General features: G+C 53.9%; 1 pseudogene across 1 annotated transcript in view; it reads right to left on the bottom strand.

The window, feature by feature from the left end:
* Positions 1-601: 601 nt before the first annotated feature.
* Positions 602-27820, bottom strand: part of LOC309585529 (epidermal growth factor receptor kinase substrate 8-like protein 2) — a 74036-nt pseudogene continuing 46817 nt past the window's right edge. The window contains exon 6 of the transcript in view: positions 602-634. The product of the transcript in view is annotated as an epidermal growth factor receptor kinase substrate 8-like protein 2 (transcript). The remainder of the gene's footprint in view (positions 635-27820) is intronic.

Consider the following 27820-nt stretch of genomic DNA (forward strand, 5'->3'; position numbering starts at 1 on the left):
TCGGCTGCTCCAAGCACTGTCCCACCCGGGGAGCTGAGCTGTCCCAGATTTAAATGCCACGTTTGATCCAAATCCGACAGAAATCTGATCTTGTTTGGCTACTGAGCTTTCCCAAAAGCTCTGCAGTCAAGCCTGGAAATCCTCGCTGAAGCTTTGCCATGTCACATTGGGATTTACCCTTGGGAAAACCCCACTCTGAGCACTTGGGTTTCAAGAGGTTGCACCCGATGTTACAGACACAGAATTCCTGTGGCGTTTGGCATTTCCTGCACCTCCAAACACGTGAAAAGAATGAAGTGCAGAGTCCCAAGGCTCCATTATTGCCATTCTCCTCACATCCCTTTCCTCAGCTCCACGTGGCTTTGTGCCTCCTCGGAAGGGCTGGAAAGGAATTTGGGAACCCCCCCTCAGCTTCTTCGGTTTTCAGCTTTTTCTCTGAGGCGGCCCAAAAGGCAAACAGGAAAAAAAAAAAAAACCCAGAAGTGCACAAAATCCCAGCCCCTCCCAAGATGCAGCTCCTCACACCAAACCTTGGGAGAATCCCTGGTGCTTCCAACACTGCTGCAATCCCACCTGGAGCTGAGCTTCCGGGGTGCTCTGCCTAATCCACATGCAAGCCTGGATAGCCCAAAGCCTGCAAGAAAAGAGGAGGCAAAGTGAAGGGGAGAGGGGGGGAAAAACGGAATTTTGGGTTTTTCCCGTGTTTGCAACAGGATTGAAGGGCAGGATGGAGAGGTTTTGTGGAAAAGAAGTACCAAAGGCTGCTTCATTGCCAGCAATTAGCGCTGCTCAGGTTGAATCCAAGAGGACAAATGCACCAGGATCAAACAGGAGCGGCCGACAGGATGGGTTATGACACAGATCTGTGAAGCTGGAGCCTTCTTTCTTCTCCCGGGCTCTCCCAGAAATTCTCCATGGCTGGACATGCTCCCGCTCTCCCCGCTGGGATAGCCCGGGTGACTGGTGAGCCTAAAACAAGAAAGTGATGCAGTGATCCAAGTGTTTTTCCTGAGGAAATGACATATTCTCTGGACCTGGGATAACCCATATCCCATGGCCTTCTCCAGGAAGGGTCCCAGCTGGATATGGTCTCCCAGAAAGGATTCCATAGGGGCTCACCTTTTGCCTGGAGCTTGGCTGAAGTCCTCAGCAATGCCAGGGAATGTGGCCATTGGAGGCTTTGGGCAGATTTGGCTCATCTGCCTTTTTAGGCTTTGTTTCTTTCTCTCAGCCTTCCCACTCGATTGTGGCCTCCGAGGAATACGTAAAATCCCATTCCATTCCTGCTCTTTTGGACAATTTTTTGTACCGTCCCTGTACAAAACGAGGCCCCCTGTTCGATGCTTTTCCCCACCGTTCCCCGGCACTTTTATCTGCCGGTGCATTCCCTGCGTTGCTTGGGCTCTTCCCAGCTCTCTGAGCTCCTTCACAAGGCAGGAGATCGATTTGGCCCAGGAACTAAACCCTCCCGAGGAATTGTCTGATGCCATCTCCACATTTGACACCTGATCCTTGTGCTCAAAGGATCCCTCTTTCTTCCCTTCAGCCAATTCCAAGGCTCGCTGCCCCCAGCTGCGATCAGGCCCCAGCCTGATCCCTGCAGTCTTCCCTGCCGGGATCCTGCTCAGGAATCCCTGGGCTACAAATGTAAGAATTCATTCTTCCCACCCCTGCCCACTTCAAATTCCAAAGGATTTGGTGTCTGCCTTACCCGGCTGGAGCCTGCTTCCAACTCTGTTCTTGCTGCTTCTGCTGCTTTCCGTTTCCCAGGAATTCCACCGACGGAGCGACAGCGTTTTCCACCTCCTCCAGGATTCCCTCTGTTGCGTTTGGATGCTGGAAGGATATCAAAACTTTATTCCTAGTGCTGGGCTCTGCATATGGCCGAGAAAATCCCGGCCTCCACACAGACCCAGATTCCAAACTTTTTGATACATTTTAGCAAACCGAGAAATTCACCCTCCCTGCTTCTTCTTAAGGGCATCCTTCTCTTCCCTTACCCGGTGCGCTCTCTCCCACTGGGGGTGGGTTTTCCCCTTCCCATGCCAATTAGTCCCTACTTCTAGGAGGTTTAGGTACCTTTCTTCCCTGGCAGGGATTTCTTAACACAGCTACCGAGGCTTTGGGAGTCTTCTTTATCTCCTACTTTCTGGAAAAACACCCTGTGATCCAGAAATGCCACAGTCCAGACGCCCAACTTCAACAAGACATCCTTTTTACCTAAGAACACTCACTCTCAACTCTTAGATCTTTTGAAGTTTTACCCCCGCAAAATTCCCCTATTTTTCCACCACTGAATTCCTCACTCCTGCTTCCAAGGATTTCTTGGGGCTTTTCTCAAGATTTACCCCCTCAACCTTCCCTACGTGCCCGCTGCTCATCACCTCATTTTTCCCTCCATGTGGTCGTTCTCCACCCCAGAGAGTTTGTCAAGTGTTGCCTCCAAAATGTTCCCCATCTGTCCACTACTGAGTGCCCCATTTTGCCTCCAAAATATTCCTTCTGTCCCCTCCAGATTGCATCCACTTTTACCCCCAACATTTTACTTCCTCTACAATATTGATCAAACCTTTTCCACCCCAAAAATGTGCATTCTCTCCCTTAAACAGCACCTCAGCTTTTCCCTCAAAAACGCCCCAGAGAGAAACTCAGATTCAGCCCCCAAACTCCCATTTGCCTACACAAACAGTTCTTGTGGCCCCTCTCAATTCCCCCAGGCTTTCAGCTCAAGGAAGAACTGGAAGCCTATTCCCTCATCTCCGCCCCTGTTTTGCTTTCCTGGAAAACCTTGTGATCCCACACTTTCTCCAAGAGATCTGCTGGGAGTACTGGAAGGTTTGCTCTCTCAGAGCGCCAGGGGGCTTTACAGCACTTGTTCCTCTGCATCTTTACCCTTTTATCAGCTTTCCCCCGGAACGGAGTTGTGGGAGAAGCTTGGAATTACCAGAAATGGATCAGGTTCACATTTTTGCCCCACCAGTTTTTATCTGGTTTCAGATTCCTGGAATTACCCTCAAATGTGCCCTAGAACACTGCTGTGAAAGGATCAATGAGAAGAACAGCCGGAAAGCAGAAAACCACCTCCAGCAGCAGCCACAATGATCCCATTTCTCTTCTTACCTGGTCCTGCCAGAGCTCCCAACAGCCATTCCCATTCTGAAACAAGAGCTATGGAAGACATTCCTGCTGTCCGTGAGGGTGAGGCGGCAGTTCTGGATGTTCTTCGCTGTGCAATCAGACAACAAACAGAGTGTAAATGATCCTGGTGGTCCCTTCCAAGCCAAACCAGCCCGTGATTCCATGCGTGGATCAGCACCTGTCCCAGCTCCATTCCAGAAACCTCCTCCCACTAACCCAGAACTTTCCTTTTTCTGCTCAACATCAGGGATTTGCTGCCGAGTGCCCCGGGCAGGGGAAGCCTCAGCATTCCCTGGGCTGCCTCAGCCTTCCCTGGGACGCCTCAGCCTTCCCTGGGACGCCTCAGCCTTCCCTGGGACCGCAGCATTCCCTGGGCTGCCTCAGCATCCCCTGCGCTGCTGTTCCACGCCCATCCCGTGGTCCAGCGCCGTTCCGGGCTGCAGTGCCGGGCTCTCCCCACGGGGCGGCAGCACCGGGAGCGAGCAGCCCCGGCCGGTCCCGCTGTCTCGGGGCAGCTGCGCCTTTAACCCGCCCTGAGCCGGCGGGGCCGTGAACACAGCGGGCACAAACCCCACCGCTCCCCTTTATTTCACCCTCAGAGGCACAGGATCGCAGCATTTCCTGGGCTGCAAGGGACCCACAGGGAGCATCGAGTCCAAATCCTGGCCCTGCACCCCAAGAATCCCACCCTGTGCCCGAGAGCCTTGTTCAGACCCAAACGCTTCCCCCAGGATCCTGAAAACACAGCGGGGCTGGGAGAAGGATGACCACGGAGGATTTTTTTATACAGATCTCCTTGCACGATCGTTAAATAACATTATTAGACAGTCCATGAACGCATCCCTGTGCCGGGACAGCCACCCCTGGGCCGGAACACTCATCCCTGGGCCGGAATACCGATCCCCCGCGGCCCCCACCGTCCGCTCGGGGCTGTCCCCGTTCCCCGCTCACCTCCGAGCCCGGAGCACCCGCCCCGGTGCCCCCGGCCCGGCAGCGCTGCTCCCCGGGCTCCCCGCCATTGGCGCTCCTGGCGAAGAAGGGCGGAAGTCACCGGTACCGCACCGATGTGGCTATTCGACCTTCTCAAGATGGCGGCCGGAAGGACCCCCCCCCCGCCCCCCCGCTCCGTCTATTCGACTGCCTGAATGCTCCCGCCTGCCCCAGGCGCCGCTGACCCCACAGTCGCTGTCCGCGTAGCGGGAAACGCCTCAGAAAATTGCGTGCAAGCGCTGGGCTGGCGTCGGCGTCGCGTTCAGGCAGCCGAGTAGACGCAGCTTGGGGGGGGGGGGGGGGGGGGGCCTTCCCTGCCGCCATATTGAGAAGGTCAGAAAACAGTGCACACGGCCGCCATCTTTAGTGTGGCAGTGACGACACTTCCGCCCCTTTGCCGCCATCTTGGGTGCTGGCAGAAGCCACTTCCGGTCGAGCCGCCATCTTTAGTGTGGTACACTTAGGGCCCCCGCCGCCCCTCACAAGGGCTTCTGTCTAGTCGGCTGCCTGAATCCGGCCCGGACTCCGACGCCGGCCCCGCGCTTTCCGCGCGATTTTCCGCCGCGCTTCCCGGTGCGAGGACACGGCTGGCGGGGTCAGCCGCGCCGGAGGCGGCCGACGGCTCCGCGACCGGCGGCAGGCATCGGCAGGGACACCTCTCGCAGGGGGCCTACTGCGTCCGCCATCTTGAGTGTGGCCGAAGTGTAAACCACCCTCTGCAAGGTCCTGGCAGATAATAAAATAATAAAATAAAATAAAGACTGTCATATTCTAATAAAAACGTCACTTAACGCCGTCCCGAGAGCGCGGAACTGCGCCTTCCTTTCCGAGCCGCCTCCTTGAGAGCGACACGTGGGCGGCTCGATTCCGACCGTGCCCGCCCGGTGCCTCCCGCCCGGGTCGCGCTGCGACCGCGCCTCTGCTGCCCGGCAAAACCGGCCCCGCCGGGCCGCCCCCCGCGCTGTCATTCCCCGCGGTCGCCGCCCCGCACGGCGCCCGCTCCTTTCCATAGCTGTGGCCCCGCTCATGCACGGCCGTGTCCCTTGGCGCTGCGAACCGCCCTTCGCCCCTCCCCTCCGCTGACAGACCCGGCCCCGCTCGCTCCCGCTCCTTGCCACGCTCGGCAGCCACCGAGGCCGCCGCCCTCTCGGCTCAGCCGGCACCGGGCGGCAGCAGCGCCGCCCAGCTCAGCCCGGGGGCAGGCACAGAGCACAGGGAAAAGCCGGCTCCGGGCGCTCTGCAGCTCCTGCAGCCCGAGCGTCTCGGCTCCTGGGGCCAGGCGCTTGCTGCTTTCCTTCCTACAGAAAAACGCCGGCTCCTTATTCTCAAAACCTGCGGATCTCTATTCCCAGCTTCTTATATTGCTGTATGCGACAGAGTAGACAGAGAGGGCTGGCTCATTTCAAAATGAATTTACATCTAAATCAGTAGCATTTGCCTATAGACGTAAAAGTGAAGAACTTAACAGGTTTTAGTATTCTGCACACAGCCCTCGCTGGGAGGAATGGTAAAAAGTTAAAAACAAATGAAATTTTAAAAGTAGAAAGTTAGAAACAAAGTTACAACGGCAGAAATTTAGAAACAAACAAAGAGGTAAAATACAAGAAACAAACAAATTTCTAAAGGGAGAAAGTTGAAAACAAACAAAGTTAGAAACAAACAAACAAAAAAATTAGAAACAAACAAAATTAGAAAGGTAGAAATTTAGAAACAAAGTCAGAAAGGCAAGTGTTGAGCCTTTGACAGGGTACCCCTCCTTCTCGGACCAGGGTGAAAGAGCAGAGGAGGCTGCTGTTCTGCTAAGTTCTTTATTTCACGGTCTCACAGCTGTCTTGAAGGCAGAGTTCGAATGGGGTTACATGATAAAGCCAAGCAGCAGCAGCAGGCAAAAACAGCTTCTTCTATATGCTCCATACACTCTATTTTTTCTTATAGAAGTGTGGATTCCATTTGTTCATTGACCAGTAAGATTAACACACGATTCTAGTTTTCCTTAAACCCATCCCGGTCTAATTCTAACAGTCGTAAGCCTCACACAAGTGTCATCTGCCCTTGTTCCATAAGGAATCCCTCTACAGACAGGGAGTTGTCACCGGCCCCGTGCTCATGGGCTGCAGGGGACACCCGCACTGAGGAGGAAATGGAAATGGGAAAGAGGGAACTGCAACCTGATGGGACGCACCTCTGGCACCACATTTCCTCTTCTTCCTGCTGTCCTGGAAAACCCCAAGTAAATCCGGTCCCTCAGACCCTGCATCCCTGAACACCAGGAGAGCCGGTGCTTTACCCAGATCCCAGTGCCCTGCACGGCTGCGCTGACACGAGCACAGGCCGATCGCTCTGCCCAGCACCATCCCTCATTTTCCTCCCACGGCTCCCCAAGCGTCCCCAAACCACCCCAGCGTGTCTGTGCCGGGGCCAGGGCCTGCCCCGAGCCCGACCAGAGGCTGTCACCCAGCCCTGCACCAGCTCCCACCCCCGGGTGAGCTGGGAATGCACTGAGAGCTCGGCTCCCCGGGCTCCCCAGCACCCAAACCGGTCCTCAGACACACAGAAATGCCCAACCTGCCCCTCTGGGCACAGCCAAACACCACAATTCCATCATCCCCAAGCAACTCTGGCACTTGCCTCTTCACCTCCGCCCATTTCCAGTAGCCGGGGCTAGGACCGGGCTGTCAGAAACAGCATTCCCTAGGCAGTTCATCCCAGCACAGAGGAGAAGAGGAGCCTGTCCCTGACCCACACCATGGGCAGGACAAGGGGGGCCCTAGCTGGCTTTGCCTACTCCAGCACCAAAGCTCTTGGTCCCAAAGATGGGGCGAGTTCAGTGGTTTTTCCTGTCCTGAAAGAGAGCAGAAAAGGGAAGTTAATCCCACTGTGGAATCCAAGACTCCTGCATTTCCTATTTCTGCTCTGATTGCTCACCGTGGAGTTTTAGCTATGGAAAAAAAAAGGAGAATGACACCATAGCAAATAAAAAGTGCCCTTTCCCAGCATTTTTATTCCAGGCATTAAAAGGATGCTCATTTCTCTTCTAGCATTGTTTCCCTCATTTTAGGAGAACCGTTTTCATCCCAGGCCCCACTCGTCAGTTGTTCGATCCTCTGGCACTGGATTTGGACAAAAGAAGGGACGCACCTGGACTGCATGAAATCACTGAGAGAAACCCTTCCAAAACGCGACAGAGAAAAACAACAGGAGATGCAGGAAGACACATCCCTCATTTGCACGTCTGGAACGCTTTTCTAAAGACTTCTCTGCATCTGGATGCTCTTTGCTCTTGGCTTTCTTCACAGGAATGCATTTGCTGCTAAACACGTCTCAGACCCTTATCTGATCGGGATAAGGTGGGATGGAGATGAAGACTCCCACAGGGAATAGCCAGGGAGATGCAGGGCCTGGGAACATCAAGGACGGAGAAGAGAAGGAACAGGGATTGTTTTTCTTGTTTAGAGCCAGCAGTGCTGTGAGCTTGGAGAACACACGGCACCGCAGGGATCCAGGGCAGGAGCGGGATAACTGCGGGATAAGGGGAATCTGCTCCCACTCCAGGGCTGTGCCAGTGAAGGAGGGGAATTTTTTAGTGCCTTCATTACACACAAAAACCAAACCCAGCACCACCGAGCTGGACTTTCGTGAGCCGCAAAACAAAGCGGCCCCTGGCCTTTGGGGGAACACAACCTCACCGAGTCACGGAGCCAGGGGATGACACTTGGGAATGATCCTTGCTGCTGCCTGCAGGCAAATCGGATGAGGGAGCCACAGGAGCTGCGGGGTTTCCTGCTCTTCCTGCAACGCCATCGGTCCAGACCAGGAGACCTTTCCTGGAACAGATCTTCCCTGTAAAGGGAGCTACACCAAAGCTCAAGCCCTCATTTAGAGACCCTTGGAAAAGCAAAGGTGAGAGGGGATTACCTGGAGCCCCAGGGGACCGAGGCGAAGGCGATGAAGAAGCAGACAGCAAAGTGCTTCCACTGCTTCTCACTCCAGCAAAGGGAACATCCCTGGAATTTCATGTCCGGCGTCGCTCCCAAACCCCACAGGTGAACCCACACGTACTCCAGGACTGATCTCCTTTAAACTTCCAGCAGCACAGACTCACCGGGAGGAACTGCAATCCAAGGACACACATCAGCAACCGTCTTCCCGCTTGCCCCTCTCTCCACATTTTCCCTTTCCAGCGGGATGCAGGTGCCACCCCCCAGAGGCAGGAAAACTGCCTTGCAATCCGCTACAAAACCTGCCTGGAAAGCCCAGGATGCCCGGAGCCAGCAGCCGTTTCTCCTGGAGCTCCTGCTGACAGGCATTTGAAGCCTGCTGTGCCTCACAGCTGCTTTTCTGCCAAGGGCATTCCCATCTTTTCTTTTTTAGCCCAAAGAAAGGTTTGCAAAGCTGAGTTTTGTGAGAAGCGCTTCATATTTGGATCATTCTTAACTTGGAGTTTCCCTTGGCACCAAAATCAGGGGCTCACCTTTTGCTTGGAGCTTGGCTGAAGTCCTCAGCAATGCCAGGGAATGTGGCCATTGGAGGCTTTGGGCAGATTTGGCTCATCTGCCTTTTTAGGCCTTGTTTCTTTCTCTCAGCCTTCCCACTGGATTGTGGCCTCCGAGGAATACGTAAAATCCCATTCCATTCCTATTCTTTCGGACAATTTTTTGTACCGTCCCTGTACAAAACGAGGCCCCCTGTTCGGATGCTTTTCCCCACCGTTCCCCGGCACTTTTATCTGCCGGTGCATTCCCTGCGTTGCTTGGGCTCTTCCCAGCTCTCTGAGCTCCTTCACAAGGCAGGAGATCGATTTGGCCCAGGAACTAAACCCTCCCGAGGAATTGTCTGATGCCATCTCCGCATTTGACACCTGATCCTTGTGCTCAAAGGATCCCTCTTTCTTCCCTTCAGCCAATTCCAAGGCTCGCTGCCCCCAGCTGCGATCAGGCCCCAGCCTGATCCCTGCAGTCTTCCCTGCCGGGATCCTGCTCAGGAATCCCTGGGCTACAAATGTAAGAATTCGTTCTTCCCACCCCTGCCCAGTTCCAAAGGATTTGGTGTCTGCCTTACCCGGCTGGAGCCTGCTTCCAACTCTGTTCTTGCTGCTTCTGCTGCTTTCCAGTTCCCAGGAATTCCACCGACGGAGCGACAGCGTTTTCCAGCTCCGCCAGGATTCCCTCTGCTGCGTTTGGGTGCTGGAAGGATATCAAAACCAGGCTCTCTGGGGCTTTACTATCAGGAAATTACATCCCCGGATTCGTTCATTTCCAAATATTATCTCTTCCCAACAAAGCACTGGGCATCCAATGAATACAGAAAGTGATGGGCTGACCACTGCTTACTCCTCTGGAATGTCAGAGCTTGGAAAAAAAGGGCACTTGAGGCTTCTCCTGGTGCTGCCCATGAGGTGTATTTTACTTGAGAGCCCCTTCCCGTGTCTTTCCCTGTATCCACCAAAAAATCCACCCCTTCATTCCCCAGCTGCTTGCTTCCTCCCTCTTTTCCTGTATCCAACGGAATTTTAACAGGTCAATAGTCCCCTCTGCAAGAGCACCTTTCATTCCAAACCTAAGAACAAACGAATCACTTCCCTTCCACCATCCTTATTAGGATTCCACTGAGAGCAGTGGATGGAAAATGATCCTCTCCTGGTCCCTGCTGGATTCCCGGAGCAGGGATCCTTTCCCTCTTTCCCCCCACCACGGTGCCCTCCTCCCCCTCCCGCCCCACCCCACACCCTTTTCAGGCTTTGTTCCACAGCTTTTGCCTCCAGGCCTCAGATCCTTTCGTTCTCCACGAGCTCCCAGCAGCTCCACAGCCTTCCCGCTCCCATCCCGACCATTTCTCCGGGAATGGAGCTCCGCATTTCAATTGCCTTCTCTTTTCTCTGACTACTCCCACCAATCCAGAAGACCTAAAGCTGACACAAGGAACACTCGGTGCCCACAAATCCAAACCCAGACCCGGCCATCCCCAAACCAGCAACTCCCGGACAATTTGCGTTCATTCCAACCTAACACTGAGGACTCACCCAACCCTTCAAAATTCCCAAGAAATATCCTGTTGCCTTCACAGCTCCCAGGGGATTCTGCTTCGTGCTCACACGAAGGATTTGGGACTTCCCTGAAAAAACCCGTGCAGGGCACGCTGGAATCCCCGATCCCGTGAATCCGGGGAGCGTTAAAAGCTCGGTCCAGCCTGGGCCCCCGGAAATTTTTGCCAAATATCCCCCAAGTCCTCGGGATAACAGAACTCTCTGGTACTGCATTTTTGGCGTTGTAAAGCCTGGAATTACTCTATTCCTAGTGCTGGGCTCTGCATATGGCCGAGAAAATCCCGGCCTCCACACAGACCCAGGTTCCAAACTTTTGGATACATTTCAGCAAGCCGAGAAATTCACCTTCCCTACTTCTTCTTAAGGGCATCCTTCTCTTCCCTTACCCGGCGTGCTCTCTCCCACTGGGGGTGGGTTTTCCCCTTCCCATGCTAATTAGTCCCTACTTCTAGGAGGTTTAGGTACCTTTCTTCCCTGGGACGGATTTCTTAACACAGCTACCGAGGCTTTGGGAGTCTCCTTTATCTTCTACTTTCTGGATCCATAAATGCCACAATCCAGACGCCCAACTTCAACAAGACATCCTTTCTACCTAAAAACACTCACTCTCAACTCTTAGATCTTTTAAAGTTTTACCCCCGCAAAATTCCCCTATTTTTCCACCACTGAATTCCTCAGTCCTGCTTCCAAGCATTTCTTGAATACCACAGGGCTTTTCTCAAGATTTACCCCCACGACCTTCCCTACGTGCCCACTGCTCATCACCTCATTTTTCCCTCCATGTGGTCGTTCTCCACCCCAGAGACTTTGTCAAGTGTTGCCTCCAAAATGTTCCCCATCTCTCCACTACTCAGTTCCCCATTTTGCCTCCAAAATATTCCTTCTGTCCCCTCCAGATTGCATCCACTTTTACCCCCAGCGTTTTACTTCCTCTACAATATTGATTCAACCTTTTCCACCCCAAAAATGTGCATTCTCTCCCTTAAACAGCACCTCAGCTTTTCCCTCAAAAATGCCCCAGAGGGAAACTCAGATTCAGCCCCCAAACTCCCATTTTCCTACACAAACAGTTCTTGTGGCCCCTCTCAATTCCCCCAGGCTTTCAGCTCAAGGAAGAACTGGAAGCCCATTCCCTCATCTCCACCCTTGTTTTGCTTTCCTGGAAAACCTTGCGATCCCACACTTTCTCCAAGAGATCTGCTGGGAGTACTGGAAGGTTTGCTCTCTCAGAGCGCCAGGGGGCTTTACAGCACTTGTTCCTCTGCATCTTTACCCTTTCATCAGCTTTCCCCTGGAACGGTGTTGTGGGAGAAGCTTGGAACTACCAGAAATGGATCGCGTTCACATTTTTTCCCCACCAGTTTTTATCTGGTTTCAGATTCCTGGAATTACCCTCAAATGTGCCCTAGAACACTGCTGTGAAAGGATCAATGAGAAGAACAGCTGGAAAGCAGAAAACCACCTCCAGCAGCAGCCACAATGATCCCATTTCTCTTCTTACCTGGTCCTGCCAGAGCTCCCAACAGCCATTCCCATTCCAAAACAAGAGCTATGGAAGACATTCCTGCTGTCCGTGAGGGTGAGGCGGCAGTTCTGGATGTTCTTCGCTGTGCAATCAGACAACAAACAGAGTGTAAATGATCCTGGTGGTCCCTTCCAAGCCAAACCAGCCCGTGATTCCATGCGTGGATCAGCACCTGTCCCAGCTCCATTCCAGAAACCTCCTCCCACTAACCCAGAACTTTCCTTTTTCTGCTCAACATCAGGGCTTTGCTGCCGAGTGCCCCGGGCAGGGGACGCCTCAGCCTTCCCTGGGACCGCAGCATTCCCTGCGCTGCCTCAGCATCCCCTGCGCTGCTGTTCCACGCCCATCCCGTGGTCCAGCGCCTGCGCGGGCTGCAGTGCCGGGCTCTCCCCACGGGGCGGCAGCACCGGGAGCGAGCAGCCCCGGCCGGTCCCGCTGTCTCGGGGCAGCTGCGCCTTTAACCCGCCCTGAGCCGGCGGGGCCGTGAACACAGCGGGCACAAACGCCACCGCTCCCCTTTATTTCACCCTCAGAGGCACAGGATCGCAGCATTTCCTGGGCTGCAAGGGACCCACAGGGAGCATCGAGTCCAAATCCTGGCCCTGCACCCCAAGAATCCCACCCTGTGCCCGAGAGCCTTGCTCAGACCCAAACTCTTCCCCCAAGATCCTGAAAACACAGCGGGGCTGGGAGAAGGATGACCACGGAGGATTTTTTTATACAGATCTCCTTGCACGATCGTTAAATAATATTATTAGACAGTCCATGAACGCATCCCTGTGCCGGGACAGCCACCCCTGTGCCGGAACACTCATCCCTGGGCCGGAATACCGATCCCCCGCGGCCCCCACCGTCCGCTCGGGGCTGTCCCCGTTCCCCGCTCACCTCCGAGCCCGGAGCACCCGCCCCGGTGCCCCCGGCCCGGCAGCGCTGCTCCCCGGGCTCCCCGCCATCGCCGCTCCTGGCGAAGAAGGGCGGAAGTCACCGGTACCGCACCGATGTGGCTATTCGACCTTCTCAAGATGGCGGCCGGAAGGACCCCCCCCCCCCCCCGCTCCGTCTATCCGGCTGCCTGAATGCTCCCGCCTGCCCCAGGCGCCGCTGACCCCACAGTCGGTGTCCGCGTAGCGGGAAACGCCTCAGAAAATTGCGTGCAAGCGCTGGGCTGGCGTCGGCGTCGCGTTCAGGCAGCCGAGTAGACGCAGCTTGGGGGGGGCCTTCCCTGCCGCCATATTGAGAAGGTCAGAAAACAGTGCACACGACCGCCATCTTTAGTGTGGCAGTGACGACACTTCCGCCCTTCGCCGCCATCTTGGGTGCTGGCAGAAGCCACTTCCGGTCGAGCCGCCATCTTTAGTGTGGTACACTTAGGGCCCCCGCCGCCCCTCACAAGGGCTTCTGTCTAGTCGGCTGCCTGAATCCGGCCCGGACTCCGACGCCGGCCCCGCGCTTTCCGCGCGATTTTCCGCCGTGCTTCCCGGTGCGAGGACACGGCTGGCGGGGTCAGCCGCGCCGGAGGCGGCCGACGGCTCCGCGACCGGCGGCAGGCATCGGCAGGGACACCTCTCGCAGGGGGCCTACTGCGTTCGCCATCTTGAGTGTGGCGGAAGTGTAAACCACCTTCTGCAAGGTCCTGGCAGATAATAAAATAATAAAATAAAATAAAGACTGTCATATTCTAATAAAAACGTCACTTAACGCCGTCCCGAGAGCGCGGAACTGCGCCTTCCTTTCCGAGCCGCCTCCTTGAGAGCGACACGCGGGCGGCTCGATTCCGACCGTGCCCGCCCGGTGCCTCCCGCCCGGGTCGCGCTGCGACCGCGCCTCTGCTGCCCGGCAAAACCGGCCCCGCCGGGCCGCCCCCCGCGCTGTCATTCCCCGCGGTCACCGCCCCGCACGGCGCCCGTTCCTTTCCATAGCTGTGGCCCCGCTCATGCACGGCCGTGTCCCTTGGCGCTGCGAACCGCCCTTCGCCCCTCCCCTCCGCTGACAGACCCGGCCCCGCTCGCTCCCGCTCCTTGCCACGCTCGGCAGCCACCGAGGCCGCCGCCCTCTCGGCTCAGCCGGCACCGGGCGGCAGCAGCGCCGCCCAGCTCAGCCCGGGGGCAGGCACAGAGCACAGGGAAAAGCCGGCTCCGGGCGCTCTGCAGCTCCTGCAGCCCGAGCGTCTCGGCTCCTGCGGCCAGGCGCTTGCTGCTTTCCTTCCTACAGAAAAACGCCGGCTCCTTATTCTCAAAACCTGCGGATCTCTATTCCCAGCTTCTTATATTGCTGTGTATGTTAGGGTAGATAGAGAGGCTGTATTTGAAAATTAATCTAGACATAAATTAGTATGAGGCATTTCCCTTAAGTGTCCAAGGACATAGGCAGCAGCAAGGAAGGTGATGAAGCGAGTCAAGTTGAACCCCAGAGAGCTCTCGGCTCCTTGTGAAAGCTCAGACAAGCAGCAGAGAAAGAATTAATGCTCCCATATCTGGCATCTAGCAGCCACAGGGCAAGTGAAAAGTTGGTTTCAGAGAATGAAGGAAATACAGAAAAAGCACTAAGTAATAAAAGGTGAGAAAAATCCATCACTCCAACAGGTAAAGGAAGGTAAACCACTTGAAGAAGCAGAGGTAGATGGAGGGAAAAAACCTCACAATTTAGAGTGTCCATGACACCCAGAGCTAAAACAAGGCCAGGGGATCTGGGAAGAGCTAAGCACATGTGCTCCAAAAAACAGCAGAAATGAAGTGAGATCTCTGAAGGGAACAAAAGAAAGAGGCAGGCTGAAGAAAACAAAAAAGTGCCTCCCCACTTTTCATTCCCTGCCCACAAAGCACTTTGGGATTTTTAATCTTGTCTCTTGTACTATGCGGTACAAATCCGAAAATAAAGGTCAGGCAAAGCATGGTTTATTGGGAACTCTCCTGCACAGCAGACAAGATATATCCTCATGCAAATGATTCCATGCAGCACTCGCATCTTCAATCACTTCTTTTCCTCTTGCTGGGGAAGCAGAGCTGCTTTATTTACTCTAAGCAATATTTTCTCCCTTCTCCTTGGCAAAAAACAAGCTCCCATCTTGGCAATGCTCCCCAAACTACCTAATGCTCATCACCCCCCATGCTAAGGAGAGTGGAGCAGGCTAATTTATCACTTCTTATCATGATTAACTTGCCCAGCTGCCGGCTTCAAGAGCCCCAGAGTGCCTCGGGTGATACAGGATCACAGAAGGAAAAGCTCTGTTGAATGAAGCTGCTGCCACACTGGCCCTCTTTGCCTGTCAAACACATTCAGCTGCTCTTGCACTGCCCTGTGAAAACCCCCCATAAAATACAAGTGAAAATCCCTCAGCACCTGTGATAAAGCACAGCTGGGCTCTGCTCAGGGCATTTCAAACTACCGGAGGTATTTGTGACCTCCCCTTGCCAAGGCAACACCTCAGGAAAACCAAAAGTTTCTTTTCATGGACTCACAGGATGGGTTGGGTTGGAAGGGACCTTAAAGCTCATCTTGTTCCAACTCTCACCACACTCAGGACACATTCCACTAGACCACTTTGCTCCAAGCCCCATCCAAGCTGGCCTTGAACACTTCCAAGGCTGCGACAATCACAGCTTCTCTAGAACCTGTTTTGTTCCTCCCAGATCTAAAATCATACCAAACTTACCAGCCTCAGAGGTAGATTTCTATTAAATGTCTACATTTTTCTAGGACAGGAATCCAGCAAACATTGTTTGCATCTGACTTTGCAAAATGAACATCAGCTGCCGCCCACTTTTCTTATTTTTCCCCATTTGGTGGAACATTTTCATTCTGTTGTTGTTTGGAGCCGTATTTTAAGATACCTGGCTGAGGCTGCTTAAAATAGCACAGCAAGATACCGGGGTGTGAGGGGTGGAAAACTGAGCTCTTGCACATCTGGTGTTTCTATTGTTGGAAGTCTTAAATCCCACCTCTCTGGTGGGACGAAATAGGTGGCACTAATCCAATTTCTAAAGTACCATGCATCACGCTGATGCGATTTTAAGACTAAAAAACAAAACAAAACAAAAAAGCCAATTTAAAAAACCCTCTGCTCCTTTCCATTTTCTCTGTTCCACAATTTATGACAGAAGACAGGAGAGAAAGATTGTTTTGGGAACAATGTTTTCAGGACTCTAAAAAGAACATAAAAACTGCTCTGCCACACTCTCAGCTGTTACAGCCCCAAAAAGCACTGGCTCTCTGCTCACAGAGCCACAACTGTGGTGGGATTTCTACCCCAGGTACCAACCTGGTGACCACACCATGGGACAGGCATTTCTTGGTTTTCTCCTGGGAATAGCTACAGCACTTCCGTGTTGCAAGGCAAACTTGAGCCTCTTTTAATGAAACTGGACATGTGAAATGAGGTACACAAAGCCAAAGGCCAGCTGAACCTGTGATCTCTGAATGGGTCTTCACATTCTTCCCAGGAAGATGAATGGGAATCACTCTTTTGCCAGGGAAGCTGCATCAGCTGGGAATTTGCTTTAGAAAATGTGCTTTCTGCTCCTCTCAGAGCCAAAATTCCTACACAATTCTTCTAAGTCCTTCTTAGAGAAGGACCATGTTAAACTAAGTGACAGTGAAGCAAAATGACAATCCAGGAATAAATTTTCCTGTGCACATTATCCTTCACCCACGTGGGTGGTTTCTCACTGGCACACAGGGGTGAGGAAGGAACCCAAATGCATCACTGTACATAAAGTCACACGTGCTGAGGGGTGAACAAATCTCAGAGATACTGGAAACCTCCTCTGAAGACCCAATTCAGGGAAAGCCTGAGCTGCTTTGTGTTTCTGGGGGTGAAGAAGTTCAGGATCTTCCACAGATGCTCCGAGGCAGTAGGATTGTGCCTGAATCTCGCTCTGGAAATGCCAGTGGCTCAGCTGAGAGCTGTGGCAATGATTGACATTGCATTGAGAAGGGCCACAGTCCTGCAAGGCTCTTTCATCAGGAGCAAAGAGCGGCCTGGAGGGTGGGGAATGCTGGATCTGTAGCACCGAGTGCTCATCCTTCACCTTCATGTGGAGCTACCCCCAAAGCCGCCATGTAGCACTTTTTCTATTGCCCCTGTTGTGTATATTCTGGAGCAGCTGTTCCATGTGGCTTTTTATGGTGATCCTGTGGGAAGCAGCCATTCGCCTGCTGTGATATCCTCACAACTAAGACGAACTCCTCATTCCTTTTGGTTTTATTTGGGTTTTTTTATCTGTTTGTTTGATTGGTTTGTGTGGGTTTGTTTGTTTGGGTTTTTGTCTTTTTTGGTTGGAGTTTTTTGTTTGCTTTTTTATAAATGTCTGGTGAAGCTGGCACAGCCAAAGTCAAGAAAATGTAAACCGGGTTCGACTTTCCAGAAATTACTTTGGACTGGGTTTAGCTGCATCCCCCAGGCTCAGGATTATCAAGATATTTGCAGGTTTTGCTCTGCGCCATCAGCCTGCTCAGATTCTGCTCGGTGTTTCACCAATGGAGAAGACAATGGATGCTGTGCCAAGCTTCCTTTCAAACAGCAAAACCTGGGTCAGCATGAGAGAAAAGAAGAAGAAAAAAAGAAAATATTCATCAGTTAGAACAGAGCCAGTGTCCCACCATCTGCCCCTCCACTCTTCCTAATTTTGGCTATTTCGAGACAAGCCTGGGTCTAAAGCTTCCCTCTCTCAGCTCCTGGTGCTATTTGCTACCTTGCAGCTTTGATTTCTGCTGATCTAAGTCCCTGCTGTCCATGTGGGGTTGAGAATGTTCAGCCTGGAGAACAGAAGGCCCTGGAGAGGCTTTGCTGTGGCCATGCAGGACTCGAAGGGTCCCCTAGGAAAGATGGGGACAGTGTTCAATAGGGCCAGTGGCAAGAGGAGAAGCGGGGATGGCTTTGAAGTGCAGGAGGTTGATTTAGGTTGGCTCTAAGGAAGCTGCTTTTTCACACTGAGAGTGCTGAGGCACTGGCCCAGGCTGTGCACAGAGGATGTGGATGCCCCATCCCTGCCAACACCCAAGGCCAGGTGGGAACAGGACTCTGAGCAAGGTGCTCTGGTAGAAGATTGCTCAAGTTGGAACAAGACGATCTTTAGCGTCCCTTCCAAGCCAGACCACTCAGGGATTCCATCATTCTGTGATGCCCGTTGTCCACTCCACGGTGACCCTGGACTCCTGTGAGTTGTGACGTCACGGTCTGCATTCACACTGGAGCTCCCAGCATCCAGCACAGAGGACAACACAACCATTCGCCCTTGTGCCTACACACCCGTCACCCTGCTTGGCCCCTGCTCCGATACTCCCGAGTGTTCCCAAAGGTCTCTTGTGCCTGGATTTTGCCGTTCATCCCTGCCAGATGCTCACATTTGTCCTGAGGAAGGTAAGGTGCCATTCCATGGAAATGGACACCACCTAAGTGCCTCTGTGGGGATGCTGTGGGACAGGGATCCCACTCCGAGGTTTTGCTACATCTGCAGGTTTCCAGAGACGAAGAGAAAGAGATGGAGGTGGATCTAAAGATTGATACAGAGGAGGAGATGGAAGTGGAGGGAGGAGAGACCGGAGAGGAAGAGATGGAGGTGGACGTGAAGGACGAGACGGAGGAAGAGATGGAGGTAGAAATGGAAGAATACAGTGAGGACATGGATGTGGACGGAAAAGACGAGGAGGAGGACATGGTCCTGGGATGAGGACGGACTCCAGCAGTAGGACAGGTATGTGCTCCCCACAGGCAGAGTGGGTGCCCTGCTGCCAGGCTGGGCTGGGCTGGGTGCCCCGCTGAGGGACACGGTGCCCCGTGGGCTGGATTCTGGCAGCACAAGCAGCATCCCCAGCCTGTCCTGCCCTTGCTTTGGCTCACACAAGCCCCATGCCAGTGCCTGGGGCCTGACCCCCAGCCCCAGCCAGGCTCAGCGCTGGCAGCAGAGTCCCGCTCTGCCAGTGTGTCCCAGGCTGGGGGCACATGGAACAGCCCTCTGTGCCTGACTGCAATGACTCTGTCACTTGCTTTTCCTTCCAGGACTGATGGAGATCCAGGCCAGAGACGGCACCCTGCTGTATATACGTTTTAGCGTTTCTTATTGTCTTCTGTAAATACGTTTAATATAGTATCGATAGCTATGTTCTTGTAAATACGTTCTATAGATCGTCGTTGTTACAAAGGTTCTTACAATGTAAATATGTTCTGTAGTTCGTTTTTGTTGCTGCTCTTAGATAAATAAAGGACCTTTGTTTTTCATACCTCAGTTCTCTTGGCATTTTCTTTGGGCACAGGCCTCCATGGACCAAGACTTCCTTTGGAAACCCCCTCTGTCACCAGACTCTGGTACAAGCATAACACGAATTGATCCTCGTAGTTAAAGGCGTGACATTAATTGGCACAAATTTGTCCCTTAAGACTTTCTAGCACAGTAAACGTCAGTGCTCATAATCCCCAATTCCTAATGAAAGCTTTCAGTCTCCTCACCTGCCACGGCACCGCAGGGATCCACGGCAGGAGCAGGATAACTACGGGATAAGGGGAATCTGCTCCCACTCCAGGGCTGTGCCAGGGAAGGAGGGGAATTTTTTAGTGCCTTCATTGCACACAAAAACCAAACCCAGCACCACCGAGCTGGACTTTCGTGAGCCGCAAAACAAAGCGGCCCCTGGCCTTTGGCGGAACACAACCTCACCGAGTCACGGAGCCAGGGGATGACACTTGGGAATGATCCTGGCTGCCTGCAGGCAAATCAGATGAGGGAGCCACAGGAGCTGTGGGGTTTCCTGCTCTTCCTGCAACGCCATCGGGCCAGACCAGGAGACCTTTCCTGGAACAGATCTTCCCTGTAAAGGGAGCTGCACCAAAGCTCAAGCCCTCATTTAGAGACCCTTGGAAAAGCAAAGGTGAGAGGGGATTACCTGGAGCCCCAGGGGACCGAGGCGAAGGCGATGAAGAAGCAGACAGCAAAGTGCTTCCACTGCTTCTCACTCCAGCAAGGGGAACATCCCTGGAATTTCATGTCCGGCGTCGCTCCCAAACCCCACAGGTGAACCCACACGTACTCCAGGACTGATCTCCTTCAAACTTCCAGCAGCACAGACTCACCGGGAGGAACTGCAATCCAAGGACACACATCAGCAACCGTCTTCCCGCTTGCCCCTCTCTCCACATTTTCCCTTTCCAGCGGGATGCAGGTGCCACCCCCCAGAGGCAGGAAAACTGCCTTGCAATCCGCTACAAAACCTGCCTGGAAAGCCCAGGATGCCCGGAGCCAGCAGCCGTTTCTCCTGGAGCTCCTGCTGACAGGCATTTGAAGCCTGCTGTGCCTCACAGCTGCTTTTCTGCCAAGGGCATTCCCATCTTTTCTTTTTTAGCCCAAATAAAGGTTTGCAAAGCTGAGTTTTGTGAGAAGCGCTTCATATTTGGATCATTCTTAACTTGGAGTTTCCCTTGGCACCAAAATCAGGGGCTCACCTTTTGCTTGGAGCTTGGTTGAAGTCCTCAGCAATGCCAGGGAATGTGGCCATTGGAGGCTTTGGGCAGATTTGGCTCATCTGCCTTTTTAGGCCTTGTTTCTTTCTCTCAGCCTTCCCACTGGATTGTGGCCTCCGAGGAATACGTAAAATCCCATTCCATTCCTATTCTTCCGGACAATTTTTTGCACCGTCCCTGTACAAAATGAGGCCCCCTGTTCGGATGCTTTTCCCCACCGTTCCCCGGCACTTTTATCTGCCGGTGCATTCCCTGCGTTGCTTGGGCTCTTCCCAGCTCTCTGAGCTCCTTCACAAGGCAGGAGATCGATTTGGCCCAGGAACTAAACCCTCCCGAGGAATTGTCTGATGCCATCTCCGCATTTGACACCTGATCCTTGTGCTCAAAGGATCCCTCTTTCTTCCCTTCAGCCAATTCCAAGGCTCGCTGCCCCCAGCTGCGATCAGGCCCCAGCCTGATCCCTGCAGTCTTCCCTGCCGGGATCCTGCTCAGGAATCCCTGGGCTACAAACGTAAGAATTCATTCTTCCCACCCCTGCCCACTTCAAATTCCAAAGGATTTGGTGTCTGCCTTACCCGGCTGGAGCCTGCTTCCAACTCTGTTCTTGCTGTTTCTGCTGCTTTCCAGTTCCCAGGAATTCCACCGACGGAGCGACAGTGTTTTCCAGCTCCGCCAGGATTCCCTCTGCTGCGTTTGGGTGCTGGAAGGATATCAAAACCAGGCTCTCTGGGGCTTTACTATCAGGAAATTACATCCCCGGATTTGTTCATTTCCAAATATTATCTCTTCCCAACAAAGCACTGGGCATCCAAGGAATACAGAAAGTGATGGGCTGACCACTGCTTACTCCTCTGGAATGTCAGAGCTTGGAAAAAAAGGGCACTTGAGGCTTCTCCTGGTGCTGCCCGTGAGGTGTATTTTACTTGAGAGCCCCTTCCCGTGTCTTTCCCTGTATCCACCAAAAAATCCACCCCTTCATTCCCCAGCTGCTTGCTTCCTCCCTCTTTTCCTGTATCCAACAGAATTTTAACAGGTCAATAGTCCCCTCTGCAAGAGCACCTTTCATTCCAAACCTAAGAACAAACGAATCACTTCCCTTCCACCGTCCTTATTAGGATTCCACTGAGAGCAGTGGATGGAAAATGATCCTCTCCTGGTCCCTGCTGGATTCCCGGAGCAGGGATCCTTTCCCTCTTTCCCCCCACCACGGTGCCCTCCTCCCCCTCCCGCCCCACCCCACACCCTTTTCAGGCTTTGTTCCACAGCTTTTGCCTCCAGGCCTCAGATCCTTTCGTTCTCCACGAGCTCCCAGCAGCTCCACAGCCTTCCCGCTCCCATCCTGACCATTTCTCCGGGAATGGAGCTCCGCATTTCAATTGCCTTCTCTTTTCTCTGACAATTCCCACCAATCCAGAAGACCTAAAGCTGACACAAGGAACACTCGGTGCCCACAAATCCAAACCCAGACCCGGCCATCCCCAAACCAGCAACTCCCGGACAATTTGCGTTCATTCCAACCTAACACTGAGGACTCACCCAACCCTTCAAAATTCCCAAGAAATATCCTGTTGCCTTCACAGCTCCCAGGGGATTCTGCTTCATGCTCACACGAAGGATTTGGGACTTCCCTGAAAAAACCCGTGCAGGGCACGCTGGAATCCCCGATCCCGTGAATCCGGGGAGCGTTAAAAGCTCGGTCCAGCCTGGGCCCCCGGAAATTTTTGCCAAGTATCCCCCAAGTCCTCGGGATAACAGAACTCTCTGGTACTGCATTTTTGGCGTTGGAAAGCCTGGAATTCCTTTATTCCTAGTGCTGGGCTCTGCATATGGCCGAGAAAATCCCGGCCTCCACACAGACCCAGATTCCAAACTTTTGGATACATTTCAGCAAGCCGAGAAATTCACCTTCCCTACTTCTTCTTAAGGGCATCCTTCTCTTCCCTTACCCGGTGTTCCCTCTCCCACTGGGGGTGGGTTTTCCCCTTCCCATGCTAATTAGTCCCTACTTCTAGGAGGTTTAGGTACCTTTCTTCCCTGGGACGGATTTCTTAACACAGCTACCGAGGCTTTGGGAGTCTCCTTTATCTTCTACTTTCTGGATCCATAAATGCCACAATCCAGACGCCCAACTTCAACAAGACATCCTTTCTACCTAAAAACACTCACTCTCAACTCTTAGATCTTTTAAAGTTTTACCCCCGCAAAATTCCCCTATTTTTCCACCACTGAATTCCTCACTCCTGCTTCCAAGGATTTCTTGAATACCACGGGGCTTTTCTCAAGATTTACCCCCATGACCTTCCCTACGTGCCCACTGCTCATCACCTCATTTTTCCCTCAATGTGGTCGTTCTCCACCCCAGAGAGTTTGTCAAGTGTTGCCTCCAAAATGTTCCCCATCTCTCCACTACTCAGTTCCCCATTTTGCCTCCAAAATATTCAATCTGTCCCCTCCACATTGCATCCACTTTTACCCCCAGCGTTTTACTTCCTCTACAATATTGATTCAACCTTTTCCACCCCAAAAATCTGCATTCTCTCCCTTAAACAGCACCTCAGCTTTTCCCTCAAAAATGCCCCAGAGGGAAACTCAGATTCAGCCCCCAAACTCCCATTTGCCTACACAAACAGTTCTTGTGGCCCCTCTCAATTCCCCCAGGCTTTCAGCTCAAGGAAGAACTGGAAGCCCATTCCCTCATCTCCACCCTTGTTTTGCTTTCCTGGAAAACCTTGCGATCCCACACTTTCTCCAAGAGATCTGCTGGGACTACTGGAAGGTTTGCTCTCTCAGAGCGCCAGGGGGCTTTACAGCACTTGTTCCTCTGCGTCTTTACCCTTTTATCAGCTTTCCCCTGGAATGGTGTTGTGGGAGAAGCTTGGAATTACCAGAAATGGATCACGTTCACGTTTTTTCCCCACCAGTTTTTATCTGGTTTCAGATTCCTGGAATTACCCTCAAATGTGCCCTAGAACACTGCTGTGAAAGGATCAATGAGAAGAACAGCCGGAAAGCAGAAAACCACCTCCAGCAGCAGCCACAATGATCCCATTTCTCTTCTTACCTGGTCCTGCCAGAGCTCCCAACAGCCATTCCCATTCCAAAACAAGAGCTATGGAAGACATTCCTGCTGTCCGTGAGGGTGAGGCGGCAGTTCTGGATGTTCTTCGCTGTGCAATCAGACAACAAACAGAGTGTAAATGATCCTGGTGGTCCCTTCCAAGCCAAACCAGCCCGTGATTCCATGCGTGGATCAGCACCTGTCCCAGCTCCATTCCAGAAACCTCCTCCCACTAACCCAGAACTTTCCTTTTTCTGCTCAACATCAGGGCTTTGCTGCCGAGTGCCCCGGGCAGGGGACGCCTCAGCCTTCCCTGGGACCGCAGCATTCCCTGGGCTGCCTCAGCATCCCCTGCGCTGCTGTTCCACGCCCATCCCGTGGTCCAGCGCCTGCGCGGGCTGCAGTGCCGGGCTCTCCCCACGGGGCGGCAGCACCGGGAGCGAGCAGCCCCGGCCGGTCCCGCTGTCTCGGGGCAGCTGCGCCTTTAACCCGCCCTGAGCCGGCGGGGCCGTGAACACAGCGGGCACAAACGCCACCGCTCCCCTTTATTTCACCCTCAGAGGCACAGGATCGCAGCATTTCCTGGGCTGCAAGGGACCCACAGGGAGCATCGAGTCCAAATCCTGGCCCTGCACCCCAAGAATCCCACCCTGTGCCCGAGAGCCTTGTTCAGACCCAAACTCTTCCCCCAAGATCCTGAAAACACAGCGGGGCTGGGAGAAGGATGACCACGGAGGATTTTTTTATACAGATCTCCTTGCACGATCGTTAAATAATATTATTAGACAGTCCATGAACGCATCCCTGTGCCGGGACAGCCACCCCTGTGCCGGAACACTCATCCCTGGGCCGGAATACCGATCCCCCGCGGCCCCCACCGTCCGCTCGGGGCTGTCCCCGTTCCCCGCTCACCTCCGAGCCCGGAGCACCCGCCCCAGTGCCCCCGGCCCGGCAGCGCTGCTCCCCGGGCTCCCCGCCATCGCCGCTCCTGGCGAAGAAGGGCGGAAGTCACCGGTACCGCACCGATGTGGCTATTCGACCTTCTCAAGATGGCGGCCGGAAGGACCCCCCCCCCCCCCCCCCGCTCCGTCTATTCGACTGCCTGAATGCTCCCGCCTGCCCCAGGCGCCGCTGACCCCACAGTCGGTGTCCGCGTAGCGGGAAACGCCTCAGAAAATTGCGTGCAAGCGCTGGGCTGGCGTCGGCGTCGGCGTCGCGTTCAGGCAGCCGAATAGACGCAGCTTGGGGGGGGGGGCCTTCCCTGCCGCCATATTGAGAAGGTCAGAAAACAGCGCACACGACCGCCATCTTTAGTGTGGCCGTGATGACACTTCCGCCCTTCGCCGCCATCTTGGGTGCTGCCAGAAGCCACTTCCGGTCGAGCCGCCATCTTTAGTGTGGTACACTTAGGGCCCCCGCCGCCCCTCACAAGGGCTTCTGTCTAGTCGGCTGCCTGAATCCGGCCCGGACTCCGACGCCGGCCCCGCGCTTTCCGCGCGATTTTCCGCCGTGCTTCCCGGTGCGAGGACACGGCTGGCGGGGTCAGCCGCGCCGGAGGCGGGCGACGGCTCCGCGACCGGCGGCAGGCATCGGCAGGGACACCTCTCGCAGGGGGCCTACTGCGTCCGCCATCTTGAGTGTGGCCGAAGTGTAAACCACCCTCTGCAAGGTCCTGGCAGATAATAAAATAATAAAATAAAATAAATACTGTCATATTCTAATAAAAACGTCACTTAACGCCGTCCCGAGAGCGCGGAACTGCGCCTTCCTTTCCGAGCCGCCTCCTTGAGAGCGACACGCGGGCGGCTCGATTCCGACCGTGCCCGCCCGGTGCCTCCCGCCCGGGTCGCGCTGCGACCGCGCCTCTGCTGCCCGGCAAGACCGGCCCCGCCGGGCCGCCCCCCGCGCTGTCATTCCCCGCGGTCACCGCCCCGCACGGCGCCCGTTCCTTTCCATAGCTGTGGCCCCGCTCGTGCACGGCCGTGTCCCTTGGCGCTGCGAACCGCCCTTCGCCCCTCCCCTCCGCTGACAGACCCGGCCCCGCTCGCTCCCGCTCCTTGCCACGCTCGGCAGCCACCGAGGCCGCCGCCCTCTCGGCTCAGCCGGCACCGGGCGGCAGCAGCGCCGCCCAGCTCAGCCCGGGGGCAGGCACAGAGCACAGGGAAAAGCCGGCTCCGGGCGCTCTGCAGCTCCTGCAGCCCGAGCGTCTCGGCTCCTGCGGCCAGGCGCTTGCTGCTTTCCTTCCTACAGAAAAACGCCGGCTCCTTATTCTCAAAACCTGCGGATCTCTATTCCCAGCTTCTTATATTGCTGTATGCAACAGAGTAGACAGAGAGGGCTGGCTCATTTCAAAATGAATTTACATCTACATCAGTAGCATTTGCCTATAGACGTAAAAGTGAAGAACTTAACAGGTTTTAGTATTCTGCACACAGCCCTCGCTGGGAGGAATGGTAAAAAGTTAAAAACAAATGAAATTTTAAAAGTAGAAAGTTAGAAACAAAGTTACAACGGCAGAAATTTAGAAACAAACAAAGAGGTAAAATACAAGAAACAAACAAATTTCTAAAGGGAGAAAGTTGAAAACAAACAAAGTTAGAAACAAACAAACAAAAAAATTAGAAACAAACAAAATTAGAAAGGTAGAAATTTAGAAACAAAGTCAGAAAGGCAAGTGTTGAGCCTTTGACAGGGTACCCCTCCTTCTTGGACCAGGGTGAAAGAGCAGAGGATGCTGCTGTTCTGCTAAGTTCTTTATTTCACGGTCTCACAGCTGTCTTGAAGGCAGAGTTCGAATGGGGTTACATGATAAAGCCAAGCAGCAGCAGCAGGCAAAAACAGCTTCTTCTATATGCTCCATACACTCTATTTTTTCTTACAGAAGTGTGGATTCCATTTGTTCATTGACCAGTAAGATTAACACACGATTCTAGTTTTCCTTAAACCCATCCTGGTCTAATTCTAACAGTCGTAAGCCTCACACAAGTGTCATCTGCCCTTGTTCCATAAGGAATCCCTCTACAGACAGGGAGTTGTCACCGGCCCCGTGCTCATGGGCTGCAGGGGACACCTGCACTGAGGAGGAAATGGAAATGGGAAAGAGGGAACTGCAACCTGATGGGACGCACCTCTGGCACCACATTTCCTCTTCTTCCTGCTGTCCCGGAAAACCCCAAGTAAATCCAGTCCCTCAGACCTTGCATCCCTGAACACCAGGAGAGCCGGTGTTTTACCCAGATCCCAGTGCCCTGCACGGCTGCGCTGACACGAGCACAGGCCGATCGCTCCGCCCAGCACCATCCCTCATTTTCTTCCCATTGCTCCCCAAGCGTCCCCAAAGCACCCCAGCGTGTCTGTGCCGGGGCCAGGGCCTGCCCCAAGCCCGACCAGAGGCTGTCACCCAGCCCTGCACCAGCTCCCACCCCTGGGAGAGCTGGGAATGCACTGAGAGCTCGGCTCCCCGGGCTCCCCAGCACCCAAACCGGTCCTCAGACACACAGAAATGCCCAACCTGCCCCTCTGGGCACAGCCAAACACCACAATTCCATCATCCCCAAGCAACTCTGGCACTTGCCTCTTCACCTCTGCCCATTTCCAGTAGCCGGGGCTAGGACCGGGCTGTCAGTAATAGCATTCCCTAGGCAGTTCATCCCAGCGCAGAGGAGAAGAGGAGCCTGTCCCTGACCCACACCATGGGCAGGACAAGGGGGGCCCTAGCTGGCTTTGCCTACTCCAGCACCACAGCTCTTGGTCCCAAAGATGGGGCGAGTTCAGTGGTTTTTCCTGTCCTGAAAGAGAGCAGAAAAGGGAAGTTAATCCCACTGTGGAATCCAAGACTCCTGCATTTCCTATTTCTGCTCTGATTGCTCACCGTGGAGTTTTAGCCATGGAAAAAAAAGGAGAATGACACCATATCAAATAAAAAGTTGATTAATCCACGTAGGGGCTGTGGAGAGGATACAAAGGAGCTTTTCCATGATTTTGGGGCTTGAAGAGGGACTGAATTTCCCTCAAAGCTGGGAAGGGCCTGAGGATAATAAAGCAAAGGAGCAGCTTCATCTCTCCCTGGCAGAGAGCTCGGGGCTCCATTATGGATACAAATCAATCCCAGCAGGATTTCAAAGGGTTTCTTTAGGATGTCAGGTCCCTCTTTATCAGACCCCTGCTGGGATTCAGGGCCTGCCTGGTCACGGGGTGCTTTGATAAGGGCTGGATTTAAATCCCAGATCTGAGAACAGACATGAAAGGTCCCTGGGTTTCTAGGGGGTTGAAAAACTCAAGCTGGATTCGCTGCAGAGCTGAAAAATCAGGGTAAGAGAGAGCAAGGAGTGGCCAGCAGGCCCAGGCTCCTGATCACGCCCCTGGGATCCATGGGATCCATAGGATCCACGGCCTCTGGCACGCTGCTCCAGCACCCTGCAGGGTGACTGACAGCCGGGCAGGGGAAGGAGCCACCAGCAGCTCTGCCATGTGCACCATCATTCACCTTGCACGTGGCCTAAACAGCCACCAAGCACTGATGGACTGACTGAGCCGAAAATATCGGAGAGATCTCAGTTTGCACTCCAAATTCCCTGCAGCCTGTTCCCTTCCTGATCCATCCCTTCAAGCAGC

Source organism: Coloeus monedula (assembly GCF_965178545.1).
Source record: "Coloeus monedula genome assembly, contig: HAP1_SCAFFOLD_63, whole genome shotgun sequence".
Taxonomy (NCBI): Eukaryota; Metazoa; Chordata; class Aves; order Passeriformes; family Corvidae; genus Coloeus; species Coloeus monedula.